This window comes from Oncorhynchus gorbuscha, linkage group LG10 (genome assembly GCF_021184085.1).
Source record: "Oncorhynchus gorbuscha isolate QuinsamMale2020 ecotype Even-year linkage group LG10, OgorEven_v1.0, whole genome shotgun sequence".
Classification (NCBI taxonomy): domain Eukaryota; kingdom Metazoa; phylum Chordata; class Actinopteri; order Salmoniformes; family Salmonidae; genus Oncorhynchus; species Oncorhynchus gorbuscha.
This window is the reverse complement of record NC_060182.1, coordinates 76,615,480-76,632,833: the sequence shown is the minus strand read 5'-3', so window position 1 is coordinate 76,632,833 and position 17,354 is coordinate 76,615,480. Positions and strand designations below refer to the sequence as shown.

The 17,354-nt window shown below is 46.0% G+C and overlaps 1 pseudogene; it reads right to left on the bottom strand.

The window, feature by feature from the left end:
- LOC124046944 overlaps positions 1–15,723 on the bottom strand; it is a 48,424-nt pseudogene extending 32,701 nt beyond the window's left edge.
- Between the last annotated feature and the right edge of the window lie 1,631 nt (positions 15,724–17,354).

Genomic DNA, 17,354 nt, shown 5'->3' with positions numbered 1-17,354 from the left:
TGGTCTGATGAAACCAAAATATAACTGTTTGGCCATAATTACCATCGTTATGTTTGGAGGAAAAAGGGGGACTCTCGCAAGCAGAAGAACACCATCCCAACCGTGAAGCCACGGGGTGGCAGCATCATGTTGTGGGGGTGCTTTCCGCCAGGAGGGACTGGTGCACTTCACAAAATAGATGGCTTCATGAGGGAGGAAAATTATGTGGATATACATTATTGACTCAACATCTCAAAATATCAGTCAGGAAGTTGAAGCTTGGTCGCAAATGGGTCTTCCAAATGAACAATGACCCCATGCATAGTTCCAAAGTTGTGGCAAAATGGGTTAAAGACAACAAAGTCAAGGTATTGGAGTGGCCATTACAAAGCCCTGACCTCAATGCTATTGAAAATTTGTGGACAGAACTGAAAAAGAGTGTGCGAGCAATAAGGCCTGCAAACCTGACTCAGTTACACCAGCCCTGTCAGGAGGGATGGGCCAAAATTCACTCAACTTATTGTGGGAAGCTTGTGGAAGGCTACCCGAAATGTTTGACCTAATTTAAACAATTTAAAGGCAATGCTACCAAATACTAATTGATTGTATGTAAACTTCTGACCCACTGGGAATGTGATGAAAGAAATAAAAGCTGAAATAAATAATTCTCTCTACTATTATTCTGACATTTCACATTCTTAAAATAAAGTGGTGATCCTAAAAGACCTATGACAGGGAATTTTTACTAGGATTAAATTGAGAAAAACTGAGTTTAAATGTATTTGGCTAAGGTGTATGTAAACTTCCGCCTTCAACTGTACCTTTGAGAGGGCAGTCACACTGACTAGATGTACTATTTTGAGGAAAAGGATATACAGTGAGCCCATATCCAGTGGGTATTTAATGCCTCAACGGAAAGATGAATAAATCAGAAAAATACCGGGGGGAAAGTAATCCTCCCCAAAAGGCTGTTAAACACTTGCCATGTCATGAAGCTAGCGCAACCAGAACTAAAATATGCATTCCACTTCTCTCCATTTCATGCGGAAAGAAAGAGAGTAGAGAGGGTGGAAAAACCTCTCCCTCTGCGTCTAATGCAATTCCTTAAAACCAAATGTCACGGCATGTTGCTTGATAGAAGAACAAAAGCCCAGATTGTTTCCGTTCAATTGGGTATATTTTAGCTGTGGCGAAGGCTGTGGAGCAGCCAGGGTATGGATCCCCTTTTTTCAGCCTCCTTCATTTCCTTTTGACAGGCTTGAGCCTCATGGTCCAGCGCTCTCCTTGGCCTTCTGTGTTGAATAGAGGGATCATCTGATGACTTCTGGGCTTTTTCTGCCCTCCTCTGCACTCCTAGAGACCATAATTAAGCTGTTTAATAGGTTCTGACTTTAGGCTCCCATTAAAGCCCACTGTGGAGCTACATAAGATGAGACACTTAGAGGGGGTTTATCTGAGGGCCTTTAGAAATACATTACATTATAACAACAACTCTCTCCTAGTGTGTGTGTGTGTGTGTGTGTGTGTGTGTGTGTGTGTGTGTGTGTGTGTGTGTGTGTGTGTGTGTGTGTGTGTGTGTGTGTGTGTGTGTGTGTGTGTGTGTGTGTGTGTGTGTCTATAAAATGTCTTCAAACCACATTTGCCCTTCTTTACAATGGCTCGAGTCAGCAAGCTAGAATAGCATAGCCATCAAATGATAACACTCAGTCCCCCCACACCCCTGTAATTATCCTGCTATCTTCAGCCATCTCTTTGTAATGCTTTATACAGCGGACATGTCTAACAGGCCTGGTGTGATGTGAGATACAGTGGATTGAGTGGTTGTTCTGTTCGGCGTGAACACTCTTTGTGTCAGAAAAATAACAGTGCACATCTCCCGCCACGTCGGCTATAATACGGCCGGGCCCCAATGTCTTTGGGGGGTCAGGGGCCCACATCTGCTCAAAGCTATTCTAGCCATCAGAATTCTCCTGTACGATTGGGTTTTACAAAGAGCCATTCTAATCCAGGCCTACTCCTCTCTGTTCTGCGCCCCTAGACAGGATCTCACAGGGATGATAAATGCTGCTGACTCCTGCCTGGAATGAAACCCGGAAGGTCAACCAAAGGAAAAAAAGAAGGAGGGGAAGAAAACGAAGAAAAAAAAGAAAAACAAGCATGTGCCTCTACAGGTCTTGAAGGCTGACAAAAAATATGTAAGCTCATTTTCAGACGAAGTTTCCGCAACCAAACAGGAATCTGTGGGTGAGGCATGTAGCTCGCGTTGCCTCCTCCATTTAGGCTACTGAAGGCTTTCTTTTCTATCTTAAACTGACTGTCACATGGTGAGGCCGAGGATGCTGGGGTGCCTCTTTGTGTCCCGCTAATAATTTATACAGTACACACCTCCTGCTTGCTGTTGCCGTAACCCTGCACACAGCCGTCCTCAACGTTAAGAGACAATTGTGGATAAATGTGCAGGCAGTAAAATAAATAGGTGACATGAAGGCTTAGCTTAGCGCAGAGCGACTAAATACTGAGGCTGCTGGGGACCTGAAGTGTTGAGGATTCCACCTTAGACTCCTTAAACAAAGCACCCAAATGTGTGTCCTTAAAAGCATGAAGTCCTTAAAACATCAAGCCCACTTATCTTTTGCATGAGTATTTCTGAGTTGCTCTTGTGCCCACGAAGCTCATCACTAAGCTAAGGACCCTGGGACTAAACACCTCCCTCCAACTGGATCCTGGACTTCCTGACGGGCCGCCCCCAGGTGACGACACAACAGTGTCTGATCACCGACAATGATGAGACAGCTTATAGGGAGGAGGTCAGAGAACTGGCAGTGTGGTGCCAGGACAACAACCTCTCCCTCAATGTAAGCAAGACAAAGGAGCTGATAGTGAACTGTAGGAAAAGGCGGGCCGAACAGACCTACATTAACATTGAAGGGGCTGTAGTGGAGCAGGTCGAGAGCTTCAAGTTCCTTGGTGTCCACATCACCAACGAACTATCATGGTCAAAACACACCAAGACAGTCGTGAAGAGGGCACGACAAAACCTTTTTCCCCTCAGGAGACTAGATTTGGCATGGGTCCCCAGATCCTCAAAACAACTCTACAGCTGCACCATCGAGAGCATCCTGACTGGTTGCATCACCGCCTGGTATGGCAAATGCTCGGCATTTGACCGTAAGGTGCTACAGAGGGTAGTGGGTATGGCCCAGTACATCACTGGGGCCAAGCTTCCTGCTATTCAGGACCTATGGTGTCAGAGGAAAGCGCATAAAATTGTCAGAGATTCCAAGTCATAGACTGTTTTCTCTGCTACCGCACGGCAAGCGGTACCGGAGCGCCAAGTCTAGGACCAAAAGGCTCCTTAACAGCTTCTACCCCCAAGCCATAAGACTGCTGAACAATTAATCAAATGGTCACCAGACTATTTACACCCCCCCATTTGATTTGTACACTGCTGCCACTCACTGTTTATTAGCTATGCATAGTCACTTCACCACTACCAACATTGACAAATGACCTCAACTGACCTGTACCCCCGCACACTAACTCGGTACCGGTACCCCCTGTATATAGCCTATTGTTATTGTTATTGTTATTTTATTGTGTTACTTTTTATTATTTTTTACTTTAGTTTATTTGGTCAATATTTTCTTAACTCTTCTTGAACTGCACTGTTGGTTAAGGGCTCATAAGTAAGCATTTCACGGTAAGGTCTACACTTGTTGTATTCGGCACACGTGACAAATTATGTTTGATTTGATTAGATTTGATTATATTTTTGATTTGATTTGTCATACGGGAGTAGCTGTAGCATTCCACATCGGTGTGATGTATTACCTCTGTGGCCAAATAGACACTCTCTCTCGCTGAGCCCTGGGGGACCTCCATTGTGGATCTATTTTTCTAGCTATGGTAGATTCTCCAGGAAGATGTTATAACAAAAGAAACAATAAAAGAAGGCACGTTCCAACTCCACATGGGGTATCAACAACATAATGAATGGGAGGAAAAGACAATGTCAGGAGGACTACGGACACTTCTACCCAGAAAAGCTGATGTCAACACTTCCACAATGAATGGGTCAAATGAACTAATCCACACCTGGTGTTTACATAAACATTGTCCTTAAAAAAGGAGCACAATCACTTTAGTATGTCCTCTTAACATCGGCCTATCATCCCCGAAAACTACAGGGAGACTTCTCAGTTCTGGAGGTAATCAAATTTCAAATCAAATCAAATCAAATCCAAATCATGTACATCAGCTGATATCTCAAAGTGCTGTACAGAAAAGCCTAAAACCCCAAACAGCAAACAATCACAATGATGGCCACATTGTCCCCATCACTATGGCCACATTGTCCTCTCTGCACACGCCTCTCGTGGCGAGGTGCGGTGTAGCATGTCACAGGTCTTGTCCCTGTCACATTGTCACCCCAGAGGTGTGGGGGCCCCGTCCCTGAGAATAGCCCTGTGATGTCTGGCCTCATAGGATCAGGCCTGGCTTCTGTGGCCCCTGGGCAAGCGATTCTTAGGTGACATCCTCTATCTGCTCTGGCTCTATGATGGCCCCACTTCAATTCTGCCACTAGGCCAGAAGCACACTCCCCTTTAGCCATAACCTGCCTACACACACACGCACGCACACGCACACGCACACACACACACACACACACACACACACACACACACACACACACACACACACACACACACACACACACACACACACACACACACACACACACACACACACACACACACACACACACACACACACACACACACACACACACACACACACACACACACACACACACACACACACAATACACACAATACACACGCACACCACATAATAGCATTGTAAGCATGGGCACTGCATACTGTACACACCCAAAAGCACAAAGGATACTTCCCAAACCAAGCACACCTTATCCTATCTCACACAGTGTCCAACCAGAACACCTTCCTACAGAGAAAAAGGTCAAATCAGCTGAACTCAATAAGGCTTGCCCACAAGAGAGCAAGTCATTACAATGTATTAATTAGACATTCCTGGCCTTGTTGTTTTAGGATGTAATGCAAAATGATGGACATATCCATTAAAAATGAACACATAGCAATATCTTACATCAACCTTTTAATTTGATGTCAGGCTAATCAGATTGACCAGGCTAAGACTATAACATAATTATCATGTCATTTCTGTTGTTGAAACCACAGCATGCACTACAGTGTCTGAAATAATGGGAAAAAGTTGTGAATGTACTCGAGATATGATTGCAGCTGTGTCAACTAATATAAAATATTACGTCAAACAACTCTCTAGCTGTCCGTTAGCCAAGCTGTCCGTTAGCCAAGTTGTCTGTTAGCCAAGCTGTCCGTTAGCCAAGCTGTCCGTTAGCCAAGTTGTCTGTTAGCCAAGCTGTCCGTTAGCCAAGCTGTCCGTTAGCCAAGCTGTCCGTTAGCCAAGCTGTCTGTTAGCCAAGCTGTCCGTTAGCCAAGTTGTCTGTTAGCCAAGCTATCCGTTAGCCAAGCTGTCCGTTAGCCAAGCTGTCCGTTAGCCAAGCTGTCAAGAGAGAGAGAGTGTGTCCACAGCAACAACATCCAAGTGGTCAAGTGCGATGATGTATATAACGAACGCAAAAGTCTTAACCCCCATTTCATATGAGGAAGAAATGAGCCATGTTGTCCCATTATAATGCCATAAATCATTTTTGTGTGGAAGCCTGACAGCTTTTTATCAGATCTAACCTTTTCAAGTCTCCATTAGGAGCGCAAACATTTTAAACTCTGACACATTTGCAGTTTAAGAACTGCACAGCTGATTAACTTTGGGCAGGGGCGAGAGAGCTGGGCTGCGATCACACTCATTTCCACAAAGGCCGTCCATCGTCCTGTATGGTGTGGTGTGGAGGGGGTGGTGAAGCTGGAAACAAATTATTTAGCTCTACACTTGCCCTTTTAATCTGTACCAATATCACTGAATGAACGTTTTTTTTAAATGGTTTAGCTGATGCATTATCATTTAGAGAGAAAGTGATATGTGTTTTTACAACCAGGCTACATTAAGATTTACTTGTGTGTTTGGAATATGATTGGAAAATGTGAACTTGACGAGCATGACTTTATTGTGGTACTTAAACATACTGTACAGGCCTAAAGAACAGCTGAACCTTACGAGTCAGATACTGCACAGGGAGAACGCGTATCAGCACAGTCCTCCAGTCAGAAACGCTGCAATTAAGGAACAGCAATGTCCAGATCAGACGACAGTGACGGGCATCCCAGACAGACATTCGCCACTCAGCCCAGTCCCCTGTTCCCTTCTTTCTCCAAGACATGGCTCACACACCACATTCATTCAAAAGAGACCAAACAAGTCGGCACAAGCCTGAATCAACGAGTCAACCCCAATCATGACAATCCCTATAATACAACACTGTATAGGATGACAAACCGCCCTACAATTATGGACAATAACCATCAAATAAAAAAAATGATTGCCAAACTTGTCTTAATAGATACATTTTATTTGAAGGGGGGTTTCAACTTCATATGCAAGTCAATGTAGTTTACCCAATAGCAGTATTTCATTTTTACAGGAAGTGGGTAAAGTTTTAATCATTTTACAAGCGGAATGGCACGGTCCGGAGGAGAAGCTTCAAGCGGTCTAATCCATTTGTTTTTTCGACAGGGGTGTCACAGAAGCTGTGTTGTGTTCATTAGGTACTGGAGGTCATAGCTCATTTTCAAAGATGCATTATGATGCATTACAAGCTCAAAAAATAGTTACCCAAAAATGACAATAATGGTGACCATTTGCATGACATTTAACCATGACCTAAAATTCCATAATCGTTACAGCCCTAATTCAGATAGACAAAGTCTAATTGCCAACCAGCGTGTGCATAATAAATGACTGTACAACAAGAAAAACATTGATGACACAACAGAGACATATTCTCTCCTGTTATCACCACCACCCAGTATTTATTAGGGCAACTTTGCCAACAGTTGATTTCCATCATCATTGGGGGGCAGAGGTGTGGCAGTTCCTTGGGCAACACGGGGCACATATTTCATTTCATGCCGTGTTCCGTTTAACCTTACCCACCTCTCCTAAAACACACAGCAGGCTCATTATGTGTTTAATATTCACCGGCAAGTGAATCCTTTTTATGCAACTCTGATAGTTGGGGGAGATGGATATCTCAATGATCTGCCCGTCTGTCAGTAGGGCTGCCTTTCTTCTCTGTCTGCCTCAGAGTCTGGAACGCCACCAGCAGAGATTGATGGTTAGAGGAGACCAATGGCTGCCGTGGAGATGCCGTGCCATCTCATCCAGGCACTGGGCCCGAACAACACTTTTTTTTATTTCCAGGCAGCTTCTTCTCTGTTCTTGGAGGCGGAGCCTCGGCTCAGCATCATTACCCCTCACTCCACTAAAGAGAGGTTGAATACGAGGTTAGTGTGTTGGCAAGACTATTGTTTGGATGATGAATGCTGTTGGTGAGGGCTTTGGAGGGAAAATTAGTTATGTCGTTTTAGTTTCGAGGACACACACAGCCGTTGCTCACTTTGTAAGACTGGAGGGCAAACAAAGAACAATTAACGCGAGCTCTGTGTGCTGGAGTTTGGTTAAAAGGCAGGGGGGTGAAATACATGAAAAAATAAACAAATCACTGTAAACGTCAGTCAGGAGTAGTGAAGTCATAAACAATGTGGTGGTGGTATTACAAGGTCACGTTGATGAGAAACCAAAGGGCCCGGACTGGCTCCACTGGAACCTGTCTTGGAGGAATGAAGGAATGAAGGAACGGACAAACAAAGGCCCTGAGCCCTCCAGGACCCGTCACATGAAATGATACCGCTAATGAGAAGAGAAGGGAGAATGATGTCACCCCATCATTCTCTCTCTCTCTCCCACCCTCCCTCGCTCGCTCGCTCCCCTTCTCTCATTTGATCTCCCTCTCTGTGGCTTGACATGGTTGTGACTGCAAACAATGCAGTGACCCCAGATTCATTGCCTTCCTCCCTCGACACAAACACACACAAGTGCAGGGGCAGCTCATGCTTCTCAGACTCTATGATGCTGGCCTAACAATATGAGGGAGAGCATGCAAAATGTCAGCAGTAAATGTCAATTAAAAATTACAAGGGTGCTGGGAAAGGTGGGGTCTGAAGGGACAGACATTTGTTTGACACGACAGCGTTTATCTGACCAGGCCGCTGGCTGACATGATGGGATCTACACTGTCAGTTCCTTAATGCACCCCGACAAGGCCGCTGCACTGAATACCAATGGAGATTGGAATGGACAGATTTCTTAGGTTCTTAGGATTAGAGCAGCCATCTTTACAATCAGTCTATATGCCATAACTCTAGTCTAATACAATGCACTTCTGTTGCAGCAGGTAGATGTGCTGTTTTCGTCCGTACAACAACAGACTAGGGTACATCGACCCCTGAGTCTCAGTCTGTTGTTCTTGCTGCCGTGTCGTGCTGCCTGTGGTACTAATCATAGGATCTAATAGGAATCGAGCTTTGACTCATATATGATGCCAGACAAAGTTGATCGACTGAGACAGTTCTGATTCAAGTGTTTTCTTATTAAATGCTGGTCATCTCCTCATGGTCTAGGAATGTTCTGGATCCCGACCAAAGATTTTTTCTGGTCAAAGAACTTTCTTAAAAGTGCTTCTTTAATGTGGCCTACTAAAAATGTCAGCCATCACAGGTGATGGTCCTTTGAATGTCACACTCCAGTGAGTGGTTTCTCGGGGTCCCCAATACTATCAAATTCTACAGCAGAGTGCTCCCCCCCCTACATGCCATTTCCAAATAAAACTATATTAGACTGAGAAAACAAAACACATTGTTGATTATGACCTTGGCATCCTGCTAGTCGCTCTAATTTCACTGCTCAGTACTTTGTTGAATCATCCTCCCTGTAAGACAGATGTTTGCGCTAATGGCATCTGTTAAGTCAATCAGGAAGTCATTTGTCTATAAACATGCTTAACGCTCTCCTGCTGTATAACAATCCATGCCGTTCACCTCAATTGCCTGATTTACGTTTTAATATAAATATTAGTGATATCATCAACATCATCCAAGTGATTATATTTGTGACAGACATACAAAACTGACAAAGTGCTGTCAATCATAACTGTCATTATCACACTACTGGCAATCAGGTAGGCCCAATCATATTACTCTGCCATTATGACCTTTTGACAAAGTGACAACTGTGTCTATGTTCTTCCTGCTGCAGCCTCTCCATACAGCCAGGCTCTGCCTGTTCTCTGGTCACAGCATGGAGAATCTGGAACCTCCTGGCACTGGCCCGCCATGTCACTATGTGTCAGCCAGCCGTCACAGCTGAGGGGGCTGGGGCTGTAGCAGCCACAGCATCAGGAGCCGGGCGGTAGGGTCGCCCTTTCAGGCTCAGTGAGTTTGGAAGCCATAGTTGAGGCCAGGATAGAGGGAGAGAGGCCACACGCGAGCGCTATGGTTCCTCATTTCGCTTCTGCCATGCCCTGACACACAAGCACACTTGGTTGTTGTGTCGGTTGCCTAGTGACTAAAACTGCAAGGTGAGGTCTCCATGGTGCCAGGCTCTACGGAAGCCATCACCAAGGTGAGGGAGTAAGAGAAGCCTCTGATGGCCACAGGGCGAGTGAGTGGGCACTCAAGGGGATGCTATAGGTTATATGAGCCACAACGCTGTGAATGACGCTCTGGTACACATCATCAATCATTTCACCAGTACAACCCAAGGACTAAGCATTTCTCCTTGAGCACCATTTGTACATTTGCTGTATACAATAAGAAAATACTTTTCACTTCTGAGAAAGCTGAATCCACAAACAGCTGTTTACACCCCCACATACCTCACTTCCCTTCCCCTTTACTGCCGCTACAGTTTGTTTTCAAACTTTGTATCCTCCTCGAGGGAGATGTCCTGGGCCAGGCTTCCCTCTCAGAGACTCCCTGGCAGATGCCTGGAGTGCAAGTGCTACTCAGAGACAATGACAAGAGGTCCTGTACTGCATGTATGTTGCATTGTGGTTGAGGTCTGACAGAGGGGCCATTACATGGGACCATCCAGCCCCCCGTCTCTCGTTCCTGTCAAGGGGTTCTTATGACAACAGATGTACGGGATTAATCACCCTTATGTTACTCTGTTTCCATTCTTAAACAATGTGTTGTGCACTCTGGAAAAACAATCCAGTCACAGCGAGGCAGCCAGCTCTGAGAAGTTCTCAAGGACCCCCAGGACCAGGATGGATGTGACTAGTGTTGTAATGTAGTCCTACTACATGTATGTTCATTCAGATCCCAGGACCAGGATGGATGTGACTAGTGTTGTAATGTAGTCCTACTACATGTATGTTCATTCAGACCCCAGGACCAGGATGGATGTGACTAGTGTTGTAATGTAGTCCTACTACATGTATGTTCATTCAGACCCCAGGACCAGGATGGATGTGACTAGTGTTGTAATGTAGTCTTACTAGATGTATGTTCATTCAGACCCCAGGACCAGGATGGATGTGACTAGTGTTGTAATGTAGTCTTACTACATCTATGTTCATTCAGACACCAGGACCAGGATGGATGTGACTAGTGTTGTAATGTAGTCCTACTACATGTATGTTCATTCAGACCCCAGGACCAGGATGGATGTGACTAGTGTTGTAATGTAGTCCTACTACATGTATGTTCATTCAGATCCCAGGACCAGGATGGATGTGACTAGTGTTGTAATGTAGTCCTACTACATGTATGTTCATTCAGACCCCAGGACCAGGATGGATGTGACTAGTGTTGTAATGTAGTCCTACTACATGTATGTTCATTTAGACCCCAGGACCAGGATGGATGTGACTAGTGTTGTAATGTAGTCATTTAACATTTACATTTAAGTCATTTAGCAGACGCTCTTATCCAGAGCGACTTACAAATTGGTGCATTCACCTTATGACATCCAGTGGAACAGTCACTTTACAATAGTGCATCTAAATCTTAAAGGGGGGGTGAGAGGGATTACTTATCCTATCCTAGGTATTCCTTAAAGAGGTGGGGTTTCAGGTGTCTCCGGAAGGTGGTGATTGACTCCGCTGTCCTGGCGTCGTGAGGGAGTTTGTTCCACCATTGGGGGGCCAGAGCAGCGAACAGTTTTGACTGGGCTGAGCGGGAGCTGTACTTCCTCAGTGGTAGGGAGGCGAGCAGGCCAGAGGTGGATGAACACAGTGCCCTTGTTTGGGTGTAGGGCCTGATCAGAGCCTGGAGGTACTGAGGTGCCGTTCCCCTCACAGCTCCGTAGGCAAGCACCATGGTCTTGTAGCGGATGCGAGCTTCAATTGGAAGCCAGTGGAGAGAACGGAGGAGCGGGGTGACGTGAGAGAACTTGGGAAGGTTGAACACCAGACGGGCTGCGGCATTCTGGATGAGTTGAAGGGGTTTAATGGCACAGGCAGGGAGCCCAGCCAACAGCGAGTTGCAGTAATCCAGACGGGAGATGACAAGTGCCTGGATTAGGACCTGCGCCGCTTCCTGTGTGAGGCAGGGTCGTACTCTGCGGATGTTGTAGAGCATGAACCTACAGGAACGGGCCACCGCCTTGATGTTGGTTGAGAACGACAGGGTGTTGTCCAGGATCACGCCAAGGTTCTTAGCGCTCTGGGAGGAGGACACAATGGAGTTGTCAACCGTGATGGCGAGATCATGGAACGGGCAATCCTTCCCCGGGAGGAAGAGCAGCTCCGTCTTGCCGAGGTTCAGCTTGAGGTGGTGATCCGTCATCCACACTGATATGTCTGCCAGACATGCAGAGATGCGATTCGCCACCTGGTCATCAGAAGGGGGAAAGGAGAAGATTAGTTGTGTGTCGTCTGCATAGCAATGATAGGAGAGACCATGTGAGGTTATGACAGAGCCAAGTGACTTGGTGTATAGCGAGAATAGGAGAGGGCCTAGAACAGAGCCCTGGGGGACACCAGTGGTGAGAGCACGTGGTGAGGAGACAGATTCTCGCCACGCCACCTGGTAGGAGCGACCTGTCAGGTAGGACGTAATCCAAGCGTGGGCCGCGCCGGAGATGCCCAACTCGGAGAGGGTGGAGAGGAGGATCTGATGGTTCACAGTATCGAAGGCAGCCGATAGATCTAGAAGGATGAGAGAGTTAGCTTTAGCAGTGCGGAGCGCCTCCGTGATACAGAGGAGAGCAGTCTCAGTTGAATGACTAGTCTTGAAACCTGACTGATTTGGATCAAGAAGGTCATTCAGAGAGAGATAGCGGGAGAGCTGGCCAAGGACGGCACGTTCAAGAGTTTTGGAGAGAAAAGAAAGAAGGGATACTGGTCTGTAATTGTTGACATCGGAGGGATCGAGTGTAGGTTTTTTCAGAAGGGGTGCAACTCTCGCTCTCTTGAAGACGGAAGGGACGTAGCCAGCGGTCAGGGATGAGTTGATGAGCGAGGTGAGGTAAGGGAGAAGGTCTCCGGAAATGGTCTGGAGAAGAGAGGAGGGGATAGGGTCAAGCGGGCAGGTTGTTGGGCGGCCGGCCGTCACAAGACACGAGATTTCATCTGGAGAGAGAGGGGAGAAAGAGGTCAGAGTACAGGGTAGGGCAGTGTGAGCAGAACCAGCGGTGTCGTTTGACTTAGCAAACGAGGATCGGATGTCGTCAACCTTTTTTTCAAAATGGTTGACGAAGTCATCTGCAGAGAGGGAGGGGGGGAGGGGGAGGAGGATTCAGGAGGGAGGAGAAGGTGGCAAAGAGCTTCCTAGGGTTAGAGGCAGATGCTTGGAATTTAGCGTGGTAGAAAGTGGCTTTAGCAGCAGAGACAGAGGAGGAAAATGTAGAGAGGAGGGAGTGAAAGGATGCCAGGTCCGCAGGGAGGCGAGTTTTCCTCCATTTCCGCTCGGCTGCCCGGAGCCCTGTTCTGTGAGCTCGCAATGAGTCATCGAGCCACGGAGCGGGAGGAGAGGACCAAGCCGGCCTGGAGGATAGGGGACATAGAGAGTCAAAGGATGCAGAGAGGGAGGAGAGGAGGGTTGAGGAGGCAGAATCAGGAGATAGGTTGGAGAAGGTTTGAGCGGAGGGAAGAGATGATAGGATGGAAGAGGAGAGAGTAGCGGGGGAGAGAGAGCGAAGGTTGGGACGGCGCGATACCATCCGAGTAGGGGCAGTGTGGGAGGTGTTGGATGAGAGCGAGAGGGAAAAGGATACAAGGTAGTGGTCGGAGACTTGGAGGGGAGTTGCAATGAGGTTAGTGGAAGAACAGCATCTAGTAAAGATGAGGTCGAGCGTATTGCCTGCCTTGTGAGTAGGGGGAAGGTGAGAGGGTGAGGTCAAAAGAGGAGAGGAGTGGAAAGAAGGAGGCAGAGAGGAAAGAGTCAAAGGTAGACGTGGGGAGGTTAAAGTCGCCCAGAACTGTGAGAGGTGAGCCGTCCTCAGGAAAGGAGCTTATCAAGGCATCAAGCTCATTGATGAACTCTCCGAGGGAACCTGGAGGGCGATAAATGATAAGGATGTTAAGCTTGAAAGGGCTGGTAACTGTGACAGCATTGAATTCAAAGGAGGCGATAGACAGATGGGTGAGGGGAGAAAGAGAGAATGACCACTTGGGAGAGATGAGGATCCCGGTGCCACCACCCCGCTGACCAGAAGCTCTCGGGGTGTGCGAGAACACGTGGGCGGACGAAGAGTGAGCAGTAGGAGTAGCAGTGTTGTCTGTGGTGATCCATGTTTCCGTCAGTGCCAAGAAGTCGAGGGACTGGAGGGAGGCATTAAGCTTACGTAGCAAGAATCTTATTGACTAAAATGATTAAAATGATACAGTACTGCTGAAGTAGGCTAGCTGGCAGTGGGTGCGTTGTTGACACTACACTAATCAAGTCGTTCCGTTGAGTGTAATAGTTTCTGCAGTGCTGCTATTCGGGGGCTAGCTGGCTAGCTAGTAGTGTTGTTTACGTTACGTTGCGTTAAAAGAACGACAATAGCTGGCTAGCTTACCTAGAAAATCGCTCTAGTCTACACAATTATCTTTGATACAAAGACGGCTATGTAACTAGCTATGTAGCTAGCTACGATCAAACAAATCAAACCGTTGTACTGTAATGAAATGAAGTGAAAATGTGATACTACCTGTGAATGCGACCGGGTTGTTGAGTTCTATTCAGAAGACGTTGGCTAGCGTTGGCTAGCTGTTGGCTAGCTAGCAGAGTCTCCTACGTTAAGGACGACAAATAGCTGGCTAGCTAACCTCGGTAAATTAAGATAATCACTCTAAGACTACACACTCTAAACCTAAACAACACAATTATCTTGGATACGAAGATACGAAGACAGCAAAGACAGCTATGTAGCTAGCTAACACTACACTAATCAAGTCGTTCAGTTGAGTGTAATAGTTTCTCCAGTGCAGCTAATCAGTGGACGTTAGCTAGCTGGCTAGTGAAGACTACGTTAGGACGGCGAAATACGATAATTACGCAATTATCTTTGATACAAAGACGGCTATGTAGCTAGCTGAGAAGAAATTGCTAAGATTAGACAAATCAAACCGTTGTGCTATAATGAAATGTAATGACATGTAATGAAAAAGTTATACTACCTGCGGGAGCGAAGTGCCGATGCGACCACTCGCTCCAACCCACATGACCTAGTCCTACTACATGTATGTTCATTCAGACACCAAGACCAGGATGGATGTGACTAGTGTTGTAATATAGTCCTACTACATGTATGTTCATTCAGACCCCAGGACCAGGATGGATGTGACTAGTGTTGTAATGTAGTCCTACTACATGTATGTTCATTCAGACCCCAGGACCAGGATGGATGTGACTAGTGTTGTAAAGAATGTTCATACGTTGAGCCTCTTTGGGAGGAAGTGCGTCATGTTACACTGTGTGGAGGTTTGTACTGGACATAGCCTGCATTGGAAGGAAGTTGTCTTAAACACAACCATATGACCTGCCTTCAGAAGACTTTAAAAGGGGTTAGGGTATGAAAAGGGAATGTTTGGGAGATGTTAGGAAGTGTATTGCAAGCATAGTAGTAGGTTTGGTGATGCAACATGTATTCCAATGAGAAGACATACCTTTTCCAGTAGCTCCAGAACTGCTTGTTCAGGTAGGTGCAATGGCTGTGGTCATGCCCAAACAAGGCCCTCTCTCAATCCAGTGGACGATATGGCCTTCCACAGCTGAAACAAGAAAACACAAAGGTCGTAGGATAGTCAGATCTGTGGATTTACCCTTGTCTAACCTCAAGATAAGATGATTCCAATTGAGAACAGTGCTTTTGAGTGTCTATCGGCCCATTATAATAAAAAACACAAGCACACTGTATTACCGTATTATATTGTAGACTGCAACAATCAGCCAGTGTAATCTGGCAAGTCACACAACTAGCATTTGGAGGAGACGTGACATTTTTGTGCTATTAACTTTTAAGGTTTTCAGTGATATCAACTAGAATGGCAACTAGCATGGAAGGAAATGTGTATTGTTACGAGAAAGGCTTCACACCCTTGTAAATATTCAAGAGAACTGTAAAAGACTAGCTATCATAGCCAACTGACCATAGTATTTACACATCAAAATGAAATAAAATCATTGACATTAATAATGTAAATAGATACGTACCAATTGGCACCTCCAGGATAATGTCAGGCGTCTTTGTCATAACATTTGGTTCACAGTTGGTTTCATCTACAGCAATCACAGTCATTTTGGCATTTGACCATATCATAGAGATAAAGAAACATGGGCACTTATTTGGTGACAACCTGTATGTTTTATGCACTCACATGTTTTACCTTAGATTCTAATTTCTCCAGATTGACCCTTCATAGCCCCAGTTGCCATTTCACACTTACCAGCATATTTTACCCAATATGCCTTTCTTTACCACCACAGCAGTGATAACAAAAGCTCAGTTGCAAAAGCACCAAGACACAGCCTAGGACAGCAGGAAACAGTGAAACCATTAACTATATCTGACACTTACTGCGGAAACACTGCAGAATGTCTATAAAGCCTGGTAGTTACTCCACTCTCCACTAGCTTCAGCAGTAGATGGGTTGGTGTAGCTTCATAAAGCATAAAGGGGACAGACAAGGGTTGGCATTATCGCCGCTGTGAGCCTGACCCCTGCCTGCACGGGCCGCAGCCATTGTCCTTGACTCCTGGCGCGCTTCGGCCATTATCCGCCCAACACCTGATTTCTCCATTAAATCTCAGGCTGACCAGGTCATTCAATTCCGGAGGCCTGCCTCTTCGTAGCCAGCCAAGCTCGACTAATGGGCCAGAGAGGGGGAGAGGGAAGGTGTGGGGTGGGGGGGTTGAAAGAGGAGAAGCGAAGGTCTGTGGCAGGCAGCCTCCACCCAGAGGTCCATAGTGGTGGTGGAGGGGCTGTGTGGTGTGGGTCTCTCTCCTAACACCTACCGGGCTGTTGACATTGTCATGCGAGGCTGATCGCCTTTTTACACCACCTTTGATTAAAATTAATGGTCCGTCCCCACTGTCGGGGAGCTTATTTCCAATCCATTTATCAGGCCGGGTGTCGTGAGGCAGGGCTGCCTCCGTGGCCCCCAAACTCTGACAGTTTTCGAACAGTACTCCACGCAGGCCTGGAGAAAGGTCAGCACCGCCGGCCCAAATAAATAATATCGTCTTAATGACGGGGGAATGACTTGTTTTCTTCATCACTCATCTGATCGAGGGGATGGGGTGAAATTTCACACCTGGACACTCACTACCTTGACATAGAGCCTCTGGACAAGACAATAGTGTTAGGGGGGAGGGCAACACTAACCTAGAAGACACGTTTGAAAAGCCTCTATTGTTGCTGGAGGGGAAATTACCAATTCACATAGTCAACCGTGTGATTATGGCTAAAAACTGACTAAGCTTATTAGCTAACTAAGCTAACTTATTAGCTGACAAAGCTTATTAGCTATTAGAACATTGAAACCACATGTTACATAAGATGAATTCAGCAATGTGTTGGTGTTAAATAAGCATTTACATGTTTTTATTTTTTTTATTGTATTAATAGTCTGTTCCTACTGCAGTTGACCATTTAAACAGCATCAATATTATAATAACAGATACATCTCCATGTTCCTCCTCTCTCATCCAGGAGGCAGGAGGTGAAGGTAATCAATCGTAAAATCTATCTGGTCAGAAAGTGACCATTTTGTAAAACGTTGTAAATGAAACAGGTTGAGTGGGGAAACCTGAGAGGATCAAACATTAGGCCTGTATATTTGAAGCTCTTATTTGATCAAATATTCATACTGGGTGAGTGCATGAATTAAACATACAGGGTATTAGATAACACAGCTCATGGTTGTAAGT